Source organism: Lissotriton vulgaris, chromosome 3_1, assembly GCF_964263255.1.
Source record: "Lissotriton vulgaris chromosome 3_1, aLisVul1.2, whole genome shotgun sequence".
Taxonomy (NCBI): domain Eukaryota; kingdom Metazoa; phylum Chordata; class Amphibia; order Caudata; family Salamandridae; genus Lissotriton; species Lissotriton vulgaris.
This window is the reverse complement of record NC_141689.1, coordinates 747,481,357-747,504,214: the sequence shown is the minus strand read 5'-3', so window position 1 is coordinate 747,504,214 and position 22,858 is coordinate 747,481,357.

Here is a 22,858-nt window from a genome sequence, read left to right as displayed (position 1 = left end):
CTGAAACATCGAGTGGGTGCTTCTGGCGCTGCTGCCCTTGTGGAGTGAAATAGGCGCTGAGACATTCCTGGAACCAAGACCAGTGCTACCTTTCGCGACACCCGCTTCGCGGGTGCCGCTCATTTGCATACTCGCCGTGTCTGCCTAGTGGGAGCGGCTTCACATTCGGTGAAGAGCCAACACGCTCCTGGGTGTGGCATAGTGCGTTGGATTGTGCCTGGAGCCGACCGGAGGACTGCGAGGACCAGCAGCCCTAGCTGAGTCAGCTGGTGCCTCTTCCCCCGGCGGCCACGCCCCCTGCCTTGGTACATTTAATCCACCCAAGCTTAACCGCGACGCGGGACGCGCGCGGGGCGGAGCTCGGGGCGAAGACCGGGCAAAGAGCGGGCCGTTTGAGGCCGTTCGAGGTCGGGAGAGTCCGGTCCGGGCCCCCGCTCTTTGCCTGTCCCACCAAGACCTCGGACACCCTGAACAATGTGCACACGGGAAACAAGAAGTAAAACATCTTCCCTTGCTGCAGCTGGAGTGACCAAAGGCCCAATCGACACTTACTTCGCCAAGGCTGGTTCGCTCCTGATTGAGGAGATCCAAGTTCTGGAGCGAAGAATTTCCCAAGAAATTGACTGGGTAAGGAGATCGTCCATGGGCCCAATGGCACTAGCTAAAACACCTGAAAATAGTGCAGACAGGCCCACCTTGATAAGCTCCGATCAAACACCATTCCACCCTACGGATACACCAATAAATAGCCCAGAAATCACCATTGATGTTCCAAGTGACTTAGAGGACATGAGCCTAATGGTGCTTCCCAATATACAACCTATACCACCACAGAACACCGAGATAGCTTTAACCGCAGATTCCAATAGTGTTAACAACAAGGGAGTCAGAGAGGGAGCAATCCCCAAGAAAAAGCAAGGGCCACAAAACCAAGAAGAACCTAGGTCTAAAACTCCCAAATCTAAACAATCTAGAGGAAAGGGGAGGAAATTAAATGCCCTACCCGCAACGGGGGTTAGGCCCGGAATTTCAACCACTCCCAGACCACCCACATCAATCCCACCCCTACAACCTAGTGATAAGCCCCCATTAGACACCTCCTCGGATGACATTACTCTGGAGGATATAAGCTCTTTGCTCAGGTCCTTACTAAGCCCACTAGAGGCAAGACTGATAAAGATCGAAGCAAGACTAGTGAGCATTGAAAAGGCAACGGTGCAACTCGCTGATGCCAGGAAAACCGACAGCAATACCACTAAGTCATTAACGGAGGGTACAGGCTCTAATTCGGCTAAAAACAATAACTTGCAGGTTGCATCAAACCCCAAACCATTAGACCCAAAAATTAGATCCACACAACCCGCAAAAAACAGTGTATTAAAACCTACTGTCACACTTACTGTCCCGACACCCTCACAGCAGTCTAATACTACTACTCCCAAACCGACCTCTACATCAAAATCGGTCCCACCTCCCCTGAATAAGACCAAGGACAACCCCCCACTTGAGGGAGAGAAGCCACACATTAAAAGAAAACTACAGTTTGTAAACCTCCCACCAGAAGCCGCCCCCTACACTGTAGTTTTGGCTGGGGTACCTGAACTTGACCCACCCACATTTGAATCTTATACTTCACTCAAGAATAAAGTAATAAACTGGCTCTCGGTTAACAGACCACTACCGAGAGGCACTGTGAGTGACATATCCACGACAAAGAGAGTGGCATGGGTGGGGCATACCAGGAAGTCTATCAGAGGAGATTGTATCTTGGTCTCTTTTAGAGATCCTAACACAGCTGCATATATTTGCTCCTGTGTTACTGATGAGGACTTCGGTAATACCATCCAAACACTTCCCCTTTCATTTTTCTACCCCTCCAATCTTTATGACTCTGAGGACCATAGGTGGGGGCACCATCAAGAGATATTGGAGGGTTGGGAAACTTGTCACAGAGATATTAACACCTATCCTCCATATAGGGGGAGACCTACTGAGTATATCTCTGGCTACGGGGATGAGGAGGGGTGGGAAACTGTCACCAGGAGGAGGAGGGGGGGAAGAGGTCATAGGAGGGGAATACCTGGACCATATAGAACGCACTACCCTGCCTATCTACCAACCCAGAATCGATACAACCACTTAGATATGGTAGATTGACAGAGGGCGGGAGAGGGGAATGCTGCTTCTCCAACCTCCCCTATTACCACCAATACACCCGTAGTTTCCTTATGTGATATAAATTCACACACTCGGACGGGTTCATTAACAACAAGTCTGGGTGAATTGACCCAGACGCAAACTATGGTGAACCCTCCCTCACCCATTGCCATTTGTCCACTGGACTTCACACATTCACCTTCGAGCCAAAGGGCTCACTCTGACCCAATTGATATTGTTGTGAGTCCGTTGCGAACCCAAGCATCACACATAACAGCACTTTCGTGGAATGTAGCAGGGCTCGCTAGTAAATTAGACTGTCTAGAATGGGCTTCCTACATCAGATCTAAGAACTTAATACTCCTGCAAGAAACTTGGGCGCGAGAAGCAATAGATTTAACTGGCTTTGCTTCCTTTTCCAAAATAGCCAGGTGGGGGGGAAAGGGGAGACCATCTGGGGGACTAATGATAGGGGTAGCAACGGACCTAGGTTGCCAAGCCTCTGATATAGAGACTGCTTCCGATGATCTGTTGGCTGTTCTACTAGAGTGGCCGGACACAACAAAATTACTAATCATTAACATCTACTCTAGGCCGACCCAAATGCAAAAAGAGTCGCCTACCATAGAAGAGCTAGCTAGATTCCTAGAGGGCGTGCCGTGTGATCTCGCCTGTCTGGTCGGGGGCGATTTTAACTCCCATTATGAACCCCTGCCCGGACTACGCGACGGTCCCTCCCTAGATGAGGATTCCTGCTGGCTCATACCCGAGACGGCGGCGCCACCACCTAGGGCTTGGACTCCCCTTGCCCTACAAATAAATGCCCTTACCCTTAATTTCGGTCTTAGGGCATGCAATGGCCGTTGTACCTCGGACATACCCTGCAACCCGACCTACAACAAACCTGGCAGTGAATCTAGACTTGACTACATTATGGTCAAAACTTCTATGTGGCCAGCAATAGTTGATTTTAAAGTGTGTCCAAGAAACGATAGTGACCATAACTCCTTGGAACTAACTTACTGCCCTCCCGGCTGTAAGGATATATCACAGGGATCTGGGAGGGAAAAATCTGGTCTCCTACTCGAAACCAACCGTAGGAAAGTGAAGTGGGAGAAGCTAGTCACTAGCACGGACAAACTTCCCCGCCTCTATGAAAGGCTAGTCCCCTTACTAGAGAGTGCCTTTGATCTGGGCACTAAATACCCAGACGAAGACACCAAAGGGGAGCTGGCAAAAATTCACAAAACTATCACTGATTCCTTGGAACAAGATCTGTTCACAACTTCTATGAAAAGGAAGGGCTTTAAGCCAAAGACCTCGTGGTATAACGCTACATGTAGGAGGGCAAAGGCTCACTTGCTTTCTGCAATAAAGGGACGCCTCAGCAGCGAAGAAATTCGCGAGAGAAGAAACAAATACAAATCCCTCCTAGTGAATGCCAAGGCGGAATGGGACCACGACTATTGGGAGAATCTCGTGAAGGCTCTATCAACCAGAGACTCACGTAAATTTTGGCGGGTAGTAGCTAATGGCACGGGTGAGTTACCATCGGCAATAGAACCCAATATAGCCGCCTCAGTGTGGCAGGCCCACTTTGAAGCACTTTATGCAGAGAGAAGTCAGGATTCTAGTATTACGAGTCTCTTGCCCGCACCCACCCCCTCGGGGGCTGCGTTCACTGAGAAGGAGGTGAGGGAGGCCATCAATGGTCTAGCTGCCGGTAAAGCCCCGGGATTGGATGGGGTCCCGGGGGACCTGTTCAAACAAGAACCAGGGATTTGGGCACCCTACCTCACACTAATATTTAACGCCATCCAGGAGGGTATGACAGTGCCCGATACTTGGACGGGAGCAGAGGTAGTCCCAATCTTTAAAAAGGGATCCCCCCTGCTCCCGTCCAACTATCGGCCAATCAGTCTGATAGACATCTCCCAAAAACTTTTTGGCAGATTGATCCTAAATCGTCTGCAAGCATGGATTCAAGAAAGGGAGATTCTGTCCCCATACCAGGCAGGATTCCGGGAGGGTGTATCCACCATAGACCAAATATTTAGGTTACACCTGCTCTACTGGAGAACAGCGATAATCAAAGGCGGTAGTCTCTATACCATCTTTGTAGACCTACGTGCCGCCTTCGATTTGGTGCCCAGAGCCAGGCTGTGGAATGTCATGAAAGAACTCGATGTCCCCGCCGATATTTTGGCGATCCTGATAAGACTCCATACTAACAACTATGCCCGCGTTAGGTGTGGCCAAGGTGGGAAACTATCTGAGCGGTTCCCCGTTCGCAGAGGTGTAAGACAGGGTTGTGTACTTGCACCTACCCTGTTTTGCATCTTCGTGAACGGGGTAATTGCCCATCTTAACAGGATCGCCAACATAGACGCCCCCAAGTTGACCGGCAACAGGGTGCCTGCAATCATGTTTGCAGACGACACCCTGTTGCTGTCTAAATCCCCTATGGGGATTCAGCGCATTCTGGACGGCTTCCTTAACTTCTGCTCCGATCGGGGACTGGAAGTCAATCCCCAAAAAACAAAATTCATGATTTTAAATCCCAACACCCGGAATAGAACCCCCCCCAAGCTAGGCATGGTTACACTAGAACGAGTGCACAGCATTGAATACCTGGGGATTACTATAAATGAACACCTAACTTGGTCGGCTCACCAGGCCAAAGTGACCATCAAACTGGCACAGTTGGCGGGTGGCACTTTGCGCCTGGCTAACAAATCTAGTTTCCGACCTCTAACCCCAGTCATTCACATATACAAAACACAAGCCAGGGCAGGGGTCACCTACGGGGGAGAGTTGTGGGGACACACCCAGTACCCTAAGTTACAGATCACGGAGAACAAGTTCCTGAGACAGGTAGCTGCCCTCCCCCAGAGCACTCCCCTACTACCACTCAGGTTGGACCTGGGAATTAGACCCATTACAGAGGAGCTAGGACTAAAACCCCTAAAATTCTGGAGGCGTTTGTGGTCCAGCCCAGATCTTGTAAACTATAGAGATGAACTACAAGAATTCCTGGAACTACGAAGTATAAAACGGATTCCTTGGTTGATTTACGTCAAGGGAATGTGCGAGGAAATGGGATTCCCGGAATTATGGACTGATCCTTTAAATTCCTGCACCAAGATCCCAAAAAAGACACTTGCGGACACCTACTACGTCATGATGCTCACCAGAGCCTCTAATGACATTCGCGAGGGGTCTCTGACAAATTCATTTTTGAAAATAAAAGACACTTATTCCCTTGAAAAAACACTAGATGAGATTTCCCCTGCACTAACCAGGAAACTGTTTTTACAATGGCGTTATGGATGCCTTCCTCTAGCATCGTTTACAGCATCTTGGTCAGTCTGCTCCACTACATCAATTTGCCCAATGTGTGCACACCCCAAAGAGGACGACATGCACGCGGTCCTTTTTTGCAAAGGCTACGAGCGGAGCAGAAAATATTGGCTTGTCCCGATGCTTAGGAACCTGGGTTTTAGATCCCATCAAATTGCCTATAGAGTGCTAAAATCTGATCTCTCCCCCCCTAGTGTCTTCGCACTGTCAAAATTTTTAACCTCCCTGTGGTTTACCCGTAGCCGAATGATGAAATGCCTACCATAATCGGACATTACCAGCGCCAGCCACCCATGTCTTATTTATATTTTTACTACTTTTAGAAATCTGGATCACACTATGTTTAATAAGTTTTTAAATGTATGTACTGTTCTTTATCTTTTATGATCTGTGATCGAAATAAAGATTAATGAAATGAAATGATTGATTCATTTTCGTGTGTACATTTCTTTGCAGTTTTTTTGTTTTCTTTTTTTCATATTTAATGTTATTACTCGTACATTCCTTAAAATAAATATATGAAAAAATGGGTCTCAGATCATATTGGAGGATAACAGATATTCCACCGTTTTTTATGCGATCTCAGGTTCTTCTACAATAATGATGTGAACTTTCTGCTCATCTGTCAGCTTTTTGAAATGTGGGATCTTGCAGGAGCACTCCTCACAACAAGTGTGCTTTGGCGCCTCCTATGACAAACTCATTCATGTAGTATGCTAGGGGGCTCATGTTGCATTGGTGACATATTCAGCCCAGTTCTACTTTTCATTTGTCTCGTCCTACATTTTTAATTGTCTAGAATGTGATAGCAGACCTTGTCTGTCTTCCATGCCTGCCTCCGGCAAGGACCGCCTTATATCCATATTACAACAAGGAATACTTTCAATAGAGCCACTTTGCATCTTCGAATTATCTTTCTCAGGATGGAGCAACCCTTACTTGAAGTGCTAAGATTTCAACCTGTGATTTTTTACACTTGAATATGAAATCCTTGTCTCTGGTGTTCTTGAATATGAAAAATGATTTACTGGCAATACCACTATATGCTGATTCTTTCAACTGTTTATGCTCAGCCTACAGTTCTTCATCTACATAAAATGTAGCAATGAGCTCATACTATTCATATTTCTCTCTTACACGTCTATTATTTGTTTAGAATGCAATCACAATTTCAGTAACCCGCAATTTCTGTAACACATATATCTGGACACAAATGAGCTGCCGCGGCTGCTAATTGGAAAGCAGCAGGGACAAAATAAAACTCTAAAATGACAGGGACATAAAGAATCGCTTCAAGGGAAACAGAGACAGGCTAGATAATAAAAATAAATAAGCATTTCCTGAAATTCCATCGTCTACAGACAGTAAATTCATAATAGTCCTCTCAAGAATCTCACCTGATAGATCCAATTTTAAAAGTGATATTTTAAATTTAGGTTGGCGAAGCCTGACCAATCTGAAAGAGGATTAGACAGTACATTTCAAGGCTAAAATGTGTGACAGTGATTTTATAATGAATTTCCTACAAATCATGAAGGGTTGTTTGAGTGCTATTTCTGAAACGACCAGTTGCAGTAGTTTATGGGCTCCAGCTGAGCTATAATATATATAACGTATCATGTTCATGTTTTCCATTTGTACTTTTTTCATGCAACATGTTTGCTATTAAAGTGAGCGTTGTTTCTGTGCAGCATTTCGGTTTTTCTGCGTGAATTACTTCAATAATAAGTGTTTTAGTTCATTGCATAATGCAAGTCCTTGTAAGGGATTGTCCATCATTTTGCGTACATAATTGAAAGCATTAGGAGAATGCATAGTAGGAGTTTGAAATACAGATCATGTTGCACAGGGTCTCCAATCAGAAAAACTGCATTCCAGTGGGTAATCCAAGCAGGGAGTATAATTTTGTATGCATTTATTTATTTGCTCTCAATGCAAGCCCACCGATAGCAGCGCCCCTCTCCCCACATTTATAATCATCAACCCATGACCAGATACATTAACTAGCGAGAAGCATGTTTTTAATGGCTATAGAATCAGAGGTAGCGTTCACATCATGGAGTTTACCGGATTAGCACCCTGGCAGATAGGTGGAATGTTCCCGCTGGTGCCTTCAGAATTGTTGTATTGGGCCCTGGAGTGTAAAATCGGCCATGCGGCCAATCACAGAACTGAAGCCACGTGGCTGGAAATCTGGATTATTGACGAATGAGCAGAAGATAAAAATTCCTTCGCCTTCTCGTCCGTCGCACTTGCATTTACTAAATCTTCAAGTGGCAGACATACATCCTGGTGAGTCAACTGGAGATAACAAAAACCTGCTGATACTGAAATTAAATTGTGTGGACTGGGGCTCAAACAATAGAATGACATACCTGTAAGTTCTGGAAGGATTCTTTAGTACAGTCAGCTGTATTTATGTCTTCTAAATGGGGTTTCTGGTAGGCTAAGCCAAGCAGAACCCACCACTCAATTCAGGGCACGTAAGTTACATACAAAAAATAACCCATGCTCACCCCCTGACAGCTTGGCGCAGAGCAGGCAGGCTTAACATCAGATGCAATGTGTAAAATATTTGCGCAACAAACTGCAGGCTCCATAAATACTGTGCATACTATGCAAATACTGAGATCACGCTCACTATTTTTTTGACAATTCAAGGCAGAATGACATATGTGATTGCATCAGGCAAGAAAGACACATGTATCATTAATATTTCACTTCACTACATAAATCCAGCGGCGTCACTAGGGTTGGTGTCACCCAGTGCCCCCTAACTCATGGTGTCACCCCCTCACGACTTACCCCACGATGGACATTGGCACATGGAGACAAAGTAAATATTTAGTAGGAGGAAGCGCCTGAAGAGAGAGTGTGTATATTTGTCAGATAGCATTATAATTCAGACTTGTTTTATGTAGCGTGTCTGACTGCCTCGTACTTTTATGGCACTTGCGTGAAAAGCGTGCACCAACTACCAGGGAATACATATATTTTTAGGGAAGGTGCGATGGAATGGCACAACAGTCATCCAGTGCCATGTCGGATTTAGCTGCCAGGAGTAGCAGACACATGAAGTTCTGAAATAAATGCATTTCCACACAATTATAACTATACTAGCAGCCCGTCCCGACGTTGTCCGGGAGCAATTAGGCTTCAGGGCTCCCGCCCGACCCGACGTTGTCCGTGGGTCCCCCGGAGCCTTCCTCTATATATTGCAGTATTTTACCTCTATGTTTACTTTCTACGCTTTTGTAACCTGCACACGTAACTTTTCCTCCTGTAATGCACCGTTTGGCTCACTTTTTTAATGCTCCGTTTGCTTCCTCTTGCTACCTGCACACGCCACTTTTTCCTCCTATACCTCTATGTTTACTTTCAACGCTTTTGTAACCTGCACACGTACCTTTTTCCTCCTGTAATGCACAGTTTGGCTCACTTTTGTAATGCTCCGTTTGCTTCCTCTTGCTCACGATGTACGCTTTTGTAACCTGTACACGTAACTTTTTTCTCCTGTAATGCACCGTTTGGCTCACATTTGTAATGCTCCGTTTGCTTCCTCTTACTCACGATTTTCTTTTTTGCTTCATATTTCCACCGCTCACCACTCCTAAATCCATACTAATATAATAAAGAGAGAGCCCAAACCTTTGAGGCGGGTAATCTCAGGAACCACAGCACCAATCACAACACCCAATACAGTGTTGGAAAGGGCAGTTGCAGCAGAAGGACATAGGCTATGCAGAAGCCCACCATATACATTTAAAAGGTAAAAGAACAGTGCCCGCGAAGTAGTCCCATGTGGGCGTGTCTGTGTTGTGCTGTGGGCGTGTGCTGGGGGTGTGACAAACGCTGGGGGTGTGTGGTACGTTCCGCCCTTCATGCCATGTCTCATATTGTGTGCTAATCCCACCCTGCTCCCTTTAAATACCCCTGAACCCCATAATCATAACCCACCCTTACTCCTTAAAATACCACAACACCCTTAAACACTAACCCATCTTAACCCTATGAATATACCCTGTACCCCAGAACCCAAACCTATCCCTGAACCCTAAAAATACCCCTGTACCCCAAAACCCAAACCTATCCCTGAACCCTAAAAATACCCCTGTAACTCCAAACCTAGCCCTGAACCCTAAAAATAACCCTGTACCCCAATACCCAAACCTACCCCTGATCCATAAAATACCCCTGTACCCCAAAACCCAAAACTATATCTGAACCCTTAACATACCCAAACACCCCACGGCGGCCCACATCTCCAGCAATTTGAAAAATGCACAGGTCTCTCTCATTGATGGCCAGCACCGACATACACTTTTAGAGACACCTCCCGCCACAAGTTCTAGAATTGCGAACTGTAGAGCTGGGGAGCTACGTTCGAATCTCGGCATCTGCTCAACATCCTGTGACTCCAGGCAAATCGCTTTGCCTCCCCGTGCCTACCACAAATGAATGTGTTCTTCTGTAATGTAAATTGTGCTCATGCCATGTTGTCGAGTTTGCGCTATATAATATTGCAAGGAAAAATAAAGTAGGAAAACTCGAGTTCACACACTACTGAACGTGCACTCTTAAGTGCATCAGCAGTGCACTGTGAATCGGAGCGTTTCACATGCCTGTCACAGATAAAAAATGCTATCAAAACGAAATCCTACAAAACAATATACTACTTGCCGGCAGCAATTCATACCCGGACAACGTCGGGACGGGCTGCTAGTAAATAAATAAATAACCTACCTCATCTGCCCTTCACCGCTCCTCACTGCCTGTCCGCCGCTTCTCCCCGCGCCATGTCCGCCGGTCCTCCTCGCGCTCCTGGACGCCGCTCCTCCCCGCGCTCCTCATGTTGAGCACGCATGTCGCGGCCGGCGCTTCTTCCAAGGGACTACCTTTTTTTCCTGTCAATTTTTTAAATAACGTATATTTATTACGTTTATATAGCCTATGTCGATCTGCACACCCTGACGATTACAACAATGTATCGGGTGTGTAGATTGGCGCTGTGGTTCCCGAGTTTACCTGCCTCAAAGGTTCAAAGTTCTTCCTTTATTATAGTAGTATAGAATGTCTGACGCATCTAAATGCAAAACTAAAATTCTCAAAGACAGACACTTGAATACTGGTCGTGTGGCATATGATGCAATCAATGGTTCAGACAAGGCTGGCCTCACGGAGGTGTCACGGTGTCACCCCATGTGATGGTGTCACCTGGTGCTGTCCACACCCCCTGCACCACCCTAGTGACGCCCCTGCATAAATCACCAAATATCACTAATAATACAGAAGTCATGAAGTGCAACAATAAGCCCATATAAACCGTAGGCCGCAGGAGCACCTGTGTCACTACTAGAAACGCTATGCTACTTTGTGAGATCACTATGAGAAGCGCAGTGTAGCACATTGGAACCACTTGGACTCATAGTAAGGAGAAAAATGGTCTGCCCTAAAGTATTGCCGTAATTTAGGCTAGCAGAGCTAGCACTAGGGAACGATCCTTATATACCAGACTTTAAGAAAAAGGGCAATGTCTTCCAACAAGGAGTACTTAAGGGAGTTATGGTGCTGTCTCTTCTCTTCCATAACACTGCTGTATCCGTGGCAGGGAGACCTTGATGTGGCCTCACAGGGACCGGAATGAGGCACACATTGTCAGGAGGACAGAAGCAATGTGGAGGATAAAGCAAAAGGGTGCGGGGCGATGTAGGGTGATCACCGTACACTCCGCAGGTCCCAAAAGCTGTGTGCCCCCACTGTTGGTGGTGCCTGATCAACCAATTACAGGATATACAGCAATCTGCTATGTGCCGGCCACCTCTGTTTCCGAACTAGAGGGGCTGGAACATCACAACAAAAGGTTTTCCGCAGAATCCTTGCACACTGCTGGCTGCATGGGCCCTGAGGCACAGTTCCGGACGTTGCCTTGCACACCTGACCATGAAGCAGGGAACCACGTTGTCCTCAGGATCCAAAGCTGCTCTCTGGCCACATGATGCAGTGCTACTGTGCCCCACCCACGGGGCTTGTGTTGGTGTGCGCTTATGCCAGCAGGCTGGGGCTCAACAGCTGCAGTGGCTTTTTGAGGCAATCCTCAGTCCTGGGGAGTGGGGCGAGGCCACACTCAGCTGTTGATGGTTGCCAGGAAGCACAGCAGTAATTCTTGGCATGGTGGAACCTCCAGAAATAAAGCAGGCAATCTCGAGGCTCACAGGGAAGAGCAAGTTGATTGGGACCATGACAGAAGACGGATGGTGGTCCAATGAGAGGTAAACCTACCTCACAGTTGAACACAGGGTGAGCTTGGTGCAGGACTCAAAGGAAGTACTGCACTCAAGTCCTTCTTGGCAGTTTTCCAGATATGCTCCCGTAGCTTGGAGCAAAAGAGTGAAGGTGCACTCCAAAATAAATTCCTATTTAATATGAAATATAAATGATTGATAGGCGGTGCTACAGCACTGGACACGCTGTCTAGTCGAGTGCCTGAAATTCTGAAGACAACAAAATAGCAGGAACAGCTGCTAGTACCGTGCACTGTTCACTGTTTTTCCCCAAATCCTATTTGTTAATTAAATATAAACAAAGGCTAGGCATTTGTGCAAACGATCATTGTATCCAATGTGTTTGCTTTCTATGTAGCTATGTAGGCTAATGTGACTATGATATTGGTATAAGGGCAGAACATCTTTTTCCTCGATCCATCTATTTAATTAATCTAGTAGGGTGCTGACATATACTTTCCCTTCCATATCTAGCTAGGCGATTAGTCTGTCATTTTTTGAGTCTACGTTCATGCCCTTCTTAAATATTGGCTGTAATAGAGAACCTCGTCATGACTCTGGTAAATCAGCTTGTAACCTGCATTCCGTATACAGAGTGGATAGAATTTCTCCCCAATATACTGCCCCTCCTTTAACATTCCATCCAGGAGTCTGTTGGGGTCAGGTGCCCCATCCCTTCTTATCTTTTTTTATTATTTTTCTGACAGCCGATACTTCTTGTTCTTTGCCTGCATCTTCCATGTGGGGGGGTGTGATCGCTACCTGCTCTGGTATCTGATGGTTGATTCATGTTAGCTTGTTGAGTTCCAGCTTGGCTTTCTGTGTAGATGTTGGCTATATGAGTTATCAATTAATTTTGGTAGAACCGTTGCACTCCTAGGTGTTTTGGTGGTCAGAATGTTAAATTGGGTATTTGGGTGCTGTTTGGTGAACCTCCTGAGTAGAGGTAAGTAAATCATCAGTTAGCGTTGATCAGTCCGTTAGCAACGTACCCAAATGTACTCCTTTGTTAAATGTTTTTGTAAAAAACACTTCGTAAACAATTTTTCTCAATTTCTCAATAAAGTTTTTTATTCTGAATTTTATCGTATTTTGTCTTTCTTCAATTGTTTTTTCAATTTCTTAGCTCTCCCGATGTTCCATTCACATCATAAGATTCAAAACATCAAATTTCATTTGGCCCAATGCATTTCGGGCTATTTGCCCTTCCTCAGGGGATTCATTAACTGCTTAAAAGAATATACACAACATAAGCATAATCAAAAATTCACAATACATTTTTTTTCGCTTTGCATTGTAACTGTACATAGTATCCTTAACTGTTAACATGTACCTTATATCCCAGTGAGTCTGTGTAAAATAATGAGTGTACTATAATCAAATGAAAACGGTCGGTGTTCTGTGAATTTTCGTGATAACCGGTTATGGTGACTCGGCGTGTAGTCCCAAATGGTTTACAATGTCGCTAATGAAAGAACACGCGTACCTGAAAAAAATGGACAAGAGAGTAGTACGAAGAATGTCTTTTGAGAGATTTATTTTCACATGTTCTTATCGGGAATGTTCATATATCTGAAATATGATAGGTAAGGCGGTCATGAAAAACGGTGAAGGTACGGTAAACCAAGTTGCAGTATATGACCCGTGGTAAAAGTAAAACACTTACGTTAAGCGAGAAGCTTAATGTTATGGATGCACAAACAGTGCTTTAGTCTGCACGGTCTGTATACAAGAAAAAAAGCTGACGTCAGCCCCAAATTCACTGGCATTCAGGATATGAAAATCCTTAGTTTCAGAATGTAAACTCACCAGCGGTTTGGCTCGAGTGTGGCGTTCTATGTTTAATGCTTCCGGGAATGTTTTACGAAACATGCTTTGACGGCGAAATACAAATGTCGCATGTGTTTTTCACGTGTGTTAACCATGTGTTGCCGACCCTCCAATAGGGAGCGATCAAATTCGTCTGAGTAGAAAACTACAATGAAAACCAATGAGATGCTCGAGATACTTGCGATATCGAGTGTTAAAAAGAGTGAGTGATATGCAATGTATCTGATTTATGCTGAAAAGTGTTCTCTAACATTTGTGGTGTTCTCTGCTAATAAAATAAAAGTGTACAAACGTGATCAGATGACCCGCTGGTGAGAAAGTGTGTCCATGCCTCATATTAAACATGTCAATGGGGTATAGCAACTGGCTTTGCTATAACTTTAGAAAAAGTGGAAACAATAGTCTAGAGTCATCATGGAAGTAATGGTACTTACATTCAATATATACATATTGTATTATGCATTATTACCTTGAATTTCAGTCTTGGTAATTAGTACATTTCTAAAAAGATACACTCGTATTATCCTGTAAAGGAGAAGAAACATATTTTACAAGAAACAATTAAAGTCTATTCGATCATTTAATCCTTTTGGATAAATGGTGCAAAGAAAGTTAATCCAGAACATTTCCCGACGTAGTAGGTGCTGTGTGTTGTCTCTTCCCGGGAGATTCCAGGGCTGTTCTAACACTAAGAATCGAAGTTGACTAGGTATGTAATTGTTGGTATTGAAATGAGTTGCCAATGGTGATATTGCACTTTTGATCCAAATATTGCTCTTGTGCTCTGTTAGTCGAGTTTTAATTTTCCTTTCTTTTTTGCCCACATAAACCAAGCCACATGGACACTTGATCATATAAATCAGGTTTCAGCTATCACATGTTGCTATGACTCTTAATTTGATGTTTATCCCCTTACTGGGATGTTGAAATTCTGTTCCCTTTAAGATTGCGTTGCAGTTTCCGCAATTATGGCATGGTAAGGTACCTTTGTTTGTGAGTGGTGATATTTCATCCTTTTGGTTCAATAGTTCCTTAATGTTTCTTGTGCGTTGAAATGCAAATCTAGGTGGCAAAGAATATATGCAATTAAAATCATCTTCCATGGATAGTAATGGCCAATGTTTTAAGATTATCCTTTTGATCTGGTAACTGTGTGTAGAATATTTTGAAATGTAAACCATTCTTGTGTCTTCTCTTGGTTTCATTTTTGTTTCAATAAGGTCTTACGATCCAGTTTTTGTGCTTTTGAGACTGCCTCTTCCAGGATACCCTTTGGATAACCTCGCTCCTCAAATTTGGTCAATGTTTGTTGCATGCTTTCTTTGAATGACCTTTCTGTTGATGAGATTCTTTTTAATCTTAACACTTGAGAATATGGGAGATGTTTTTTGAGTGAATATTGATGAAAACTTTGAAAGTGTAGTAAATTATTCCTGTCAGTGCTTTTGGTGTAGACTCTGGTTTCTAAGTTTCGATTGTTGTTCAATATCATGACATCCAAGAAGTATATTTGTTCTCTCTGTATGTTGTGTGTGAATCCAATTCGATCATTCATTTGATTTAGTTTCATTATGACTTGTGTTAGATCCTGTTCTGAACCTTTCCATAAGATGAAAATGTCATCTATGTATCTTTTGTACAGAAGAAGGTTATTTGACCATTCTGGTTTGTTCAAGACGTTCTCCAGTTCAAATTGATACGTGAATAAATTGGCATATGCAGGTGCCACACAATTTCCCATCGACGTTCAAGACGATTGGATAAAAAATTCATTATTCCATGTAAAATAACTGTGGTAAAGCGTAAAATGTAAGAGGTTCATGATGAATATTTTCAAATCTTCTTCCATATTTGTTTGCATAAGATGGGCTGCCACTGCTTCCATTCCTAAGTTGTGGGGAATTGACCTATATAAAGCATTTACATCGATGGTACACATTATCATGTCTTTGGTGTACATGATTGCGTGGTCTTCCAAAATTGTAAAAAAATGTGTTGTGTCTTTAATGTAAGTACTCATTGCTTGTACAATTGGCTGTAGATGTTTATCTAGATATTTACCCACTGGTTCGTTAATGGAATTAACTGTAGACACAATGGGTCTACATGGAGGAGGAGAGGGATGTTTATGTACTTTAGGTACCATATAGATATATGGTATAGCTGGGTTCTGTTTGATTAAATATTCTTTCTCTTTTGTCCTAATTGTTACTTGTGCTGATGCCTGATCATAATGAAAGTCAATATTGTAAAACATTCTCTGGTGGGATCTTGGTCAATCTTAGAGTATGTTTGGATGTCATGTACGTGTTCGTTCACTCTGTTCATGTAGAATTCCGTATCTAAGATGATTAGTGCACCTCCTTTTCTGCTTGTCGGATGGTAATATCGAATTGTTGGCCAGATTCTTTAAGACTTGTTGTTCTTTCTTTAGAAGATTGGTTGTTTTGGGTTTTGGTTGTCTGTATATGTTTTCAATTCTTTTGTGTACCTGTGTACCACCTTTTCAAAGGCATCTAATACTTTATGGCTTATTGGAGGAATGAATTTACTTTTATTGCGTAATCCCAGTAGTGTATCTTTCCTCGGTTCCATTGGTATTGGTATGATGTTGCAAAAGAAATATTTTAACCTCAGTGTCCTCATGAATTTGTAAGTACATATCTGAGTATCTAACAAGTTAGAACGGAAAGTTTGCACATACGTCGTGCCCTTCTGTCGGACCTGTGTCTCAAAATTCGTGATGTCTTGTTTTGAAGGTTGATGATTAGGTTTCTTGGACACGGGCCTTCTTCGGTTGCTTTTTTTGCTCCTCCTGGTTCTTCTCTGAGGGTTTGATCTTTCTCTAAAAAAAGAAAGTTAGTGGTAGATATTCCTTCGCCTGATGTCGATGGTCCTTCTTTGTTCTTACTTTGATCTTTTCTTCCGAAAGGTGGTAGCCTTCTCTGTTGGGAGTCATCTGATGATGACGTTTCATCAGTCGACTTGAAATTTGGTCTTTGTTGTCTACGTCTAGCGTAGATATCAGCCCAATTGTAAACCTCCCCCAATTTGTATTCTAACATGTCTCTTTTAAATTTCCTGATCTTCCTTTCGTTGAATTCTTTGGTGTAAATCTCTATTTGATCATTGACATCTTTGAGTGTGTTATCCAGTTCTTCTTCCGTCAGCATTTGACTTAATTCTTGTTTGAGTTGATGAGATTCTTTCATGAGGTCATCTATAAGCTATATGAGTTAGCCATACCTCAACAGAAACAGAGTTGCGTCTATCGAGTTTGTTGTTTTCTAGATGAGCAACGTATTGCTAAAACTGTTTGTGTTTGTGGTTCATAAATAGTTCAGACACTTTGATCCATTCCTCCTAAATGTGCTCCTGTTTTAATTTCAATATAAGGCATTTTTGATTTCCACCTTTGCCTAGACTCAGGTGTACCAGTTTTTTGGTGGATCCTTTTTGCCCGTCTCTGCTTGAATGTGCAATCCCTAAGGATTTCATTGTGTTTCAAATATTGTCCTGTTTTTGACTATTGTTTCGGTGTACTTTTCCTTACACCCCCAGGAGATCAGTTTGTAAATCTAATATCCTATTTCCCCAATTTCTAATAGTGGGTATGGCTTTTGTAAGATTATCTCTGCTTTCTTGTGCGTTTTTCCACACTGTTAGCTCAAATGTGTAATGTTTGTTCCATCTAATCCTCCAGACGAATGAGTATATCTCGGCTCATCTTGTGTGGCTAAAGCATCCATGTTTATTCGGCCTATAGCCCAAATTCCATTTGGAGTGTTGCGTGATCACTTATTCCATACTGATTCATTGAAACCATATGTTGAATACGATTATTACTAAGAAAGATGTAGTCAATTGTTGTGCAATTATTGTATGAAAAAATATTTAGGAAATTTGGTAATTGGCTCCTGGCAAATACCTCTGCCGAAGTAAATTTATAGACTTGTAAAAAGCTGTTAAAAGTTTCTTTTGCTCAGGTCTGCCCCTAAGTGGTGGAGGATAACTTTCCGGTGATCAATGTGGCTCTAGATGGTTGTGCACACAAAATTTCCTTGAGTGTAAAAATCGGAGTTCAGTTTGCTTCCAGCTTTGGGTGACCTTCAGCATTGAGATACACGTTAATTATTAACAATGAGCTCTTTCCATCCTTGTCCTCGTTGTTTACCACTGTAAGTGCCTGCAGCATATCAGAGTCTAACTTGACTTTTTTGACAGTTCACAGGTATGTGAAAGCCTGCAAAGACTTCTGTGTGTGGTATTAGTCACCAAAGTTTCTTGTAGACTAATGACATCCCCATCCTGCAGCATTTTCTTAGCAGATTTACAATTCAACTCCCCCAGAATGCCAGTGACATTCCAAGATATGATTTTAATGCCTGACTGTTTACATTTTGTGATTCTCCATTCTCCTTCCCGTACATAGGTTGTTGTTGAGCTGATATCCTGCGGCCCTGAGTGCACATCCCTGGGGCTAGTAGTGGCTATTGTCTCTGCCCCCCCTTGATGACGATTTGGTGGTGATGTTCCCCCTTTTTATTCAATGCTGTACAATTCTTCTCTGGATTGGGTCTTCATGAGATCTGAAAAATGTACTCAGATTCTTGAAATTCTGAAAAGACTGTGAGGCAGATTTACAAGCCCCTGCGCCACCAGTCTGTCACATTTTGTCATGTAATGGTGGCGTATTTTACTGCTCTATATTTACAAGGACAGGAAAAGCCACCCTGCGTAGATTTTCTTGTCCTTGTAAATATGACCCCTTTACTCGCAGCACTTTGCATGAAAGGGACATTTCATGGGTGTTGTTGTGGGTGTTTCCACGCAATACCAATGGAACAAGACACATTTCGATATTCACGGGGAATTGTAAATCTGGAAATGCGTTTGAATGCTATGCCTCCACAGGGGTAACATAGTGAGGCGCAACAAGGAGAAATGTTTCTTGCATTGAAAGAGGAAATGCCTGTAGTGATTGTTTTTGTGCAGGACAGTGCCCCTTTCTGTACAAAACAATCTCCCCATGACGCAGACATCCTTGAACCATGGTGCAAGGGTGCCTGTGCTGGCGCATTGCAGCTATTTATGTGCCAGCACAGGGGAGAGCACAGGAATGCAACATATTATTGTAAATGTGTCCCATTCCTGTGCTTTGGAAGTGCTGCAGCATGGCACAGCCAAAGGGATTGCCACACTGCAGCAACTCCTCGTAAATATGCCCCTGTGTCTTTGGGCCCCCGGTCAGTCGGTTATGGAGTTCTTTTGAAGGGTTCATTAGCCGGGCCAGCATGTGAGAATATTTTTCCTGTTTTACTTCTTGCATCTTCAATGCTTTCTTTTTCCAGCAAAACCATTTCTGTAAAGGTGCCATTTTCCATGTAACTTGACTATTGTGTCTGTTTCCTGTTTCAAATTGAACACTAACCAGGCCTTCATTTGTTATTTTTGATAGTCAGAGGATGTGTTGGAATAGCTTTAATATGAATGCTCTATTCAGAGTATCATACCTGCCCAATAATCTGAATTGCGGGTGAAGTCTAACTTTCCCTGATTTGCTTTCTTTATCATAGTGTATTCCCTCCTCTTTGGCTGCCTGTGATTGTATATTTCCATGCTGAACATTCTCAGCTAATCAAAGCTGAGGCGGGAATATTTCGTACCTATCTCCTATTGTGATTGTTCACTATTCTTTGATGTCTTACAGTGAAGGGCTTTTTATGCATACCTGGATGATTTTTGGGGTAGACGTTGCTTCACTCTGTCAGCTTGAATTGGTATTTTTTTGTGGGGCCACCTGTGATTGTCCATGTATGATGGTATCCCCTGCAGTGGTACCCTGTAATAGTAATTTTGCTCTCCAGAATTCACAGCTTACAGGTTCCTTGAGCTGCTTTGTTCTTTTTGCACCTATTGGATATGGTTTTCTGTTTTCTGGCACTTCCACCTCTTGAGTTAACTCTGCTGTCAACTGGGGTGGGCCATGGGGGTAATGCCCCTAACTCCTTCTAACTTGTATCTTCTTTTGAATATTCATCTTTATTCTTAGCCTTTTTTATTTAACGCCTTGTCAGTATTTTAGCTTTGTCATGTGTGATGACGCTAGGGCCTTCCTGACATATTGTTATCTATTATTGTGGGGGATGGACACTTATTTTTCTGTTCAACTGTTGGACGCTCAGTCCCTGAATCCTTTCCCCCTACATCTACTGAGGTCTGCAATAATGATTGGAGTCTAGCCCCACATTCATTTGTTTCATGCTTTACTTCATTATTCTCTTTGTTTTGGGAGTGTGTCGGCTTGAGGTTCCTTAGGTTCCTTGGGGTAAGGTTGTTTATTTATCAACTGCTTCAATCCAATGGCACTCCCTGGCTGCAAGCCCCTTCTTGATATTGTCAAGCTTCACTGACATTTTTACTATCGCTAGGGATATTGTGTGTATCATGTCCATTTGGATCTTCAATTTATGTGATTGCCAGGTGAGCGCATTAGTCACCGCCATAAGAGTTGTGCTTATGATGACAATAACTTGTCTTGATCTTTGGTGAGATCAAAGCTTGTAGCGAGATTGCCATGCTGGAAGTTGTCTTATGACTTATCTGAAGCATAAATCGAGGTGCATGAACCGGGTCCTCACTGATGTGCTACTACAGGGTTGTATCCAAGCCTTCAGTGTCACATGCCCATGCTTTTGCTAAGCAGTTATCCAACTGGCCGCCCTCTACGTTCTGAGCATGTACCTCTATCATTGTAGGCTCCTTTATTTTCTGTTGCAGGCTTTTGTTCTATGGCTCTGCCAGCTCGGGTTCACCCCACTCCCCACAATTTCCACTCCTGGGAAAGCTCATTAGAGTGGAAATTGAGATGAGGGCTAATTCCATTGTTGTGCTCGGTTTAGAGGTTGGGTTCACTTGTACTTTTACTGTATTGTTCTAAGTGACAACCCTGTAGTTTGGGTTATCTAATGCATCAATGTCTGGTTTGGGTGGAGCAACTATCGTGCCAGGTGGGTTGGCCCTCGTCAGTAAGGGTATAATTGCCCTTACATATTTTGGGGGAGTACTCAATCAGTATCTTAAGCATCTGCCCCTGTTTGCTTTCCATTTCTTCCCCAGGCCTGCTGATTATACATTGTATAGGTGCACCCAGGATTTTGTGATCTCCTTCTATGTGCTTATTGGCTTTATTTATTTATTTATGTGCTTCTATAGCGCCTGAAATGTCCCCGAAGGGGTATCTCCGCGCTCATGCTGGAAGGAGGGATTAGACCTGTGCCTGATCATTACAGAGGTGAGAAATCATAAACTGAATTAATTAGTGGTGAAAAGGTGGGTCTTGAGTGTTTTGCGAAAGAATAAGTGGTTGGTGATGAGTTTAAGTTTAAGGGGAAGGGAGTTCCAGAGAGCGGGACCTGTATGTGCCAGAGCATGACCTCCTTGACGAGATTTTTTTATTTTGTGGACCTGAAGTAAATGAAGGTTACTCGATCGAAGTGATCGGCCTGGCACATAGGGTTGAAAAGCTTTGGTCAAATATTTGGGGCCCTTTCCTGTCAGGCATCTATGAATGGTACAGAGAATTTTGAACTTCGTGCGTTGCCGCACTGGCAACCAATTGAGTTTGGCTAGTAGAGGACGGGAGGGAGTTCTAGATGGAGCATTGAGAACTAACCTTGCCGCCGTATTTTGGACTACTTGTAATTTGTTTAGTTGGCCTTCATTAGTTGACAATAGAAGGCCATTACAGTAGTCTAGTCTACTGATCACTAGTGCCTGGACTAGGGTTTTCCTGTGACTATCAGGTATATAAGGGAACACCCTTTTTAATAGTCCGATGGCCCTAAAGCATGTGCCAGCAACTTGGTTGACATGATGTTTGAAAGTCAGGGCCTGATCGAATAACACCCCCAAGTTTTTGACAGTCTGCTTTGGGACAGGGACTGGTCCTAGTTCTCTGGGCCACCACTCCCCAGGCCATAATGTTGCCGCCTCCCCAAACAATAAAACTTCCGTTTTGCCCACATTGCATTGAAGGCAATTCTCGGCCATCCAATTTGCGACGGCTCTCATGCCTTCAGCAAAAGATTTTTGCAGGGCAGGAGTAAAAGTTTTAAAGGGGAACATCAGCTGGGTGTCATCAGCGTAGGATATCGGGGTAAACCCATATGGCCTCACTAAGTCGGCCAGGGGGGCAACATACACATTAAATAATGTGGGGCTAAGACATGAGCCCTGTGGCACACCCCTGGGGCAGGGTTTAGCATCTCCTTTGCCATGTGTTTCTTGTTTCTTTTTTGTTGCTTCATTTTGTTCCCCTTCACCATTGCCACTGACCTACTTTGTTGAATTACCTTATGGGAAATCTTCCAATAGTTTCACCACCGTATGCTATGTAAGATCTTTTGGGCGCACTCCTAAGGGCAGGTCTACAAGAAAGTGCTGCAGCGCAGCACCGCAAGACCTTTAGCTGCGCCACGCTGTGGCACTTCAGAGCACAAGAGTGCGACATATCTACAATGATATGTCGCATTCCTGTTCTCTCCCCTGCGCTGGCGCAGAAACAGCAGCCATGCGCCGGCGCAGGCACCCTTGCACCAGTGTGCAAGGATGCCTGTGCCATGGGAAGATTGTGTGAGATTTTGTGAAGAAAGGGGCACCTTCCCGCACAAAAGCAATCACTGAAGGCATTTTCCTCTTTCAATGCGTGCTGTAGAAAGCAGCAAGCATTGAAAGAGGAAAAAATGAGGAGAAATTAAAACATATCTCCTCGTTTCGCTTGGCTACGCCACTCCTATGTTGGCATAGCAAACTGACACATTTCCAGTTTTACGATTTCTCGTAAATCTGGAAATGCATCAGTGGACATGGGTGTTGCGTGGGAACACCCACAGCAACACCCATGTCCTGCCCCTAATACGCAAACTGCTGGGTGCACAGGGGCGATATTTACAAGCACAGGTTAAGTCACGCAGGGTGACTTTACCTCTGCCTGTAAATATCCCTTAGCAGGCTGCGCCACCGGTGCGTCACGGAACGTGATGCACCGGCGGCGCATGGGGCATGTAAATCTGCCCCCTACTGTGTCCTTACTGGCCATTGAAGGTTGTAGGAGTGGGACTCTCACACTTGTGGGGGAATTTTGTTTTGATTGTGGGGAAAATGATAGCGCAGAATTACTTTTAAACCACCTTTGACTGATAAGGCTTTATTAGGCTTGAATGGGCTTT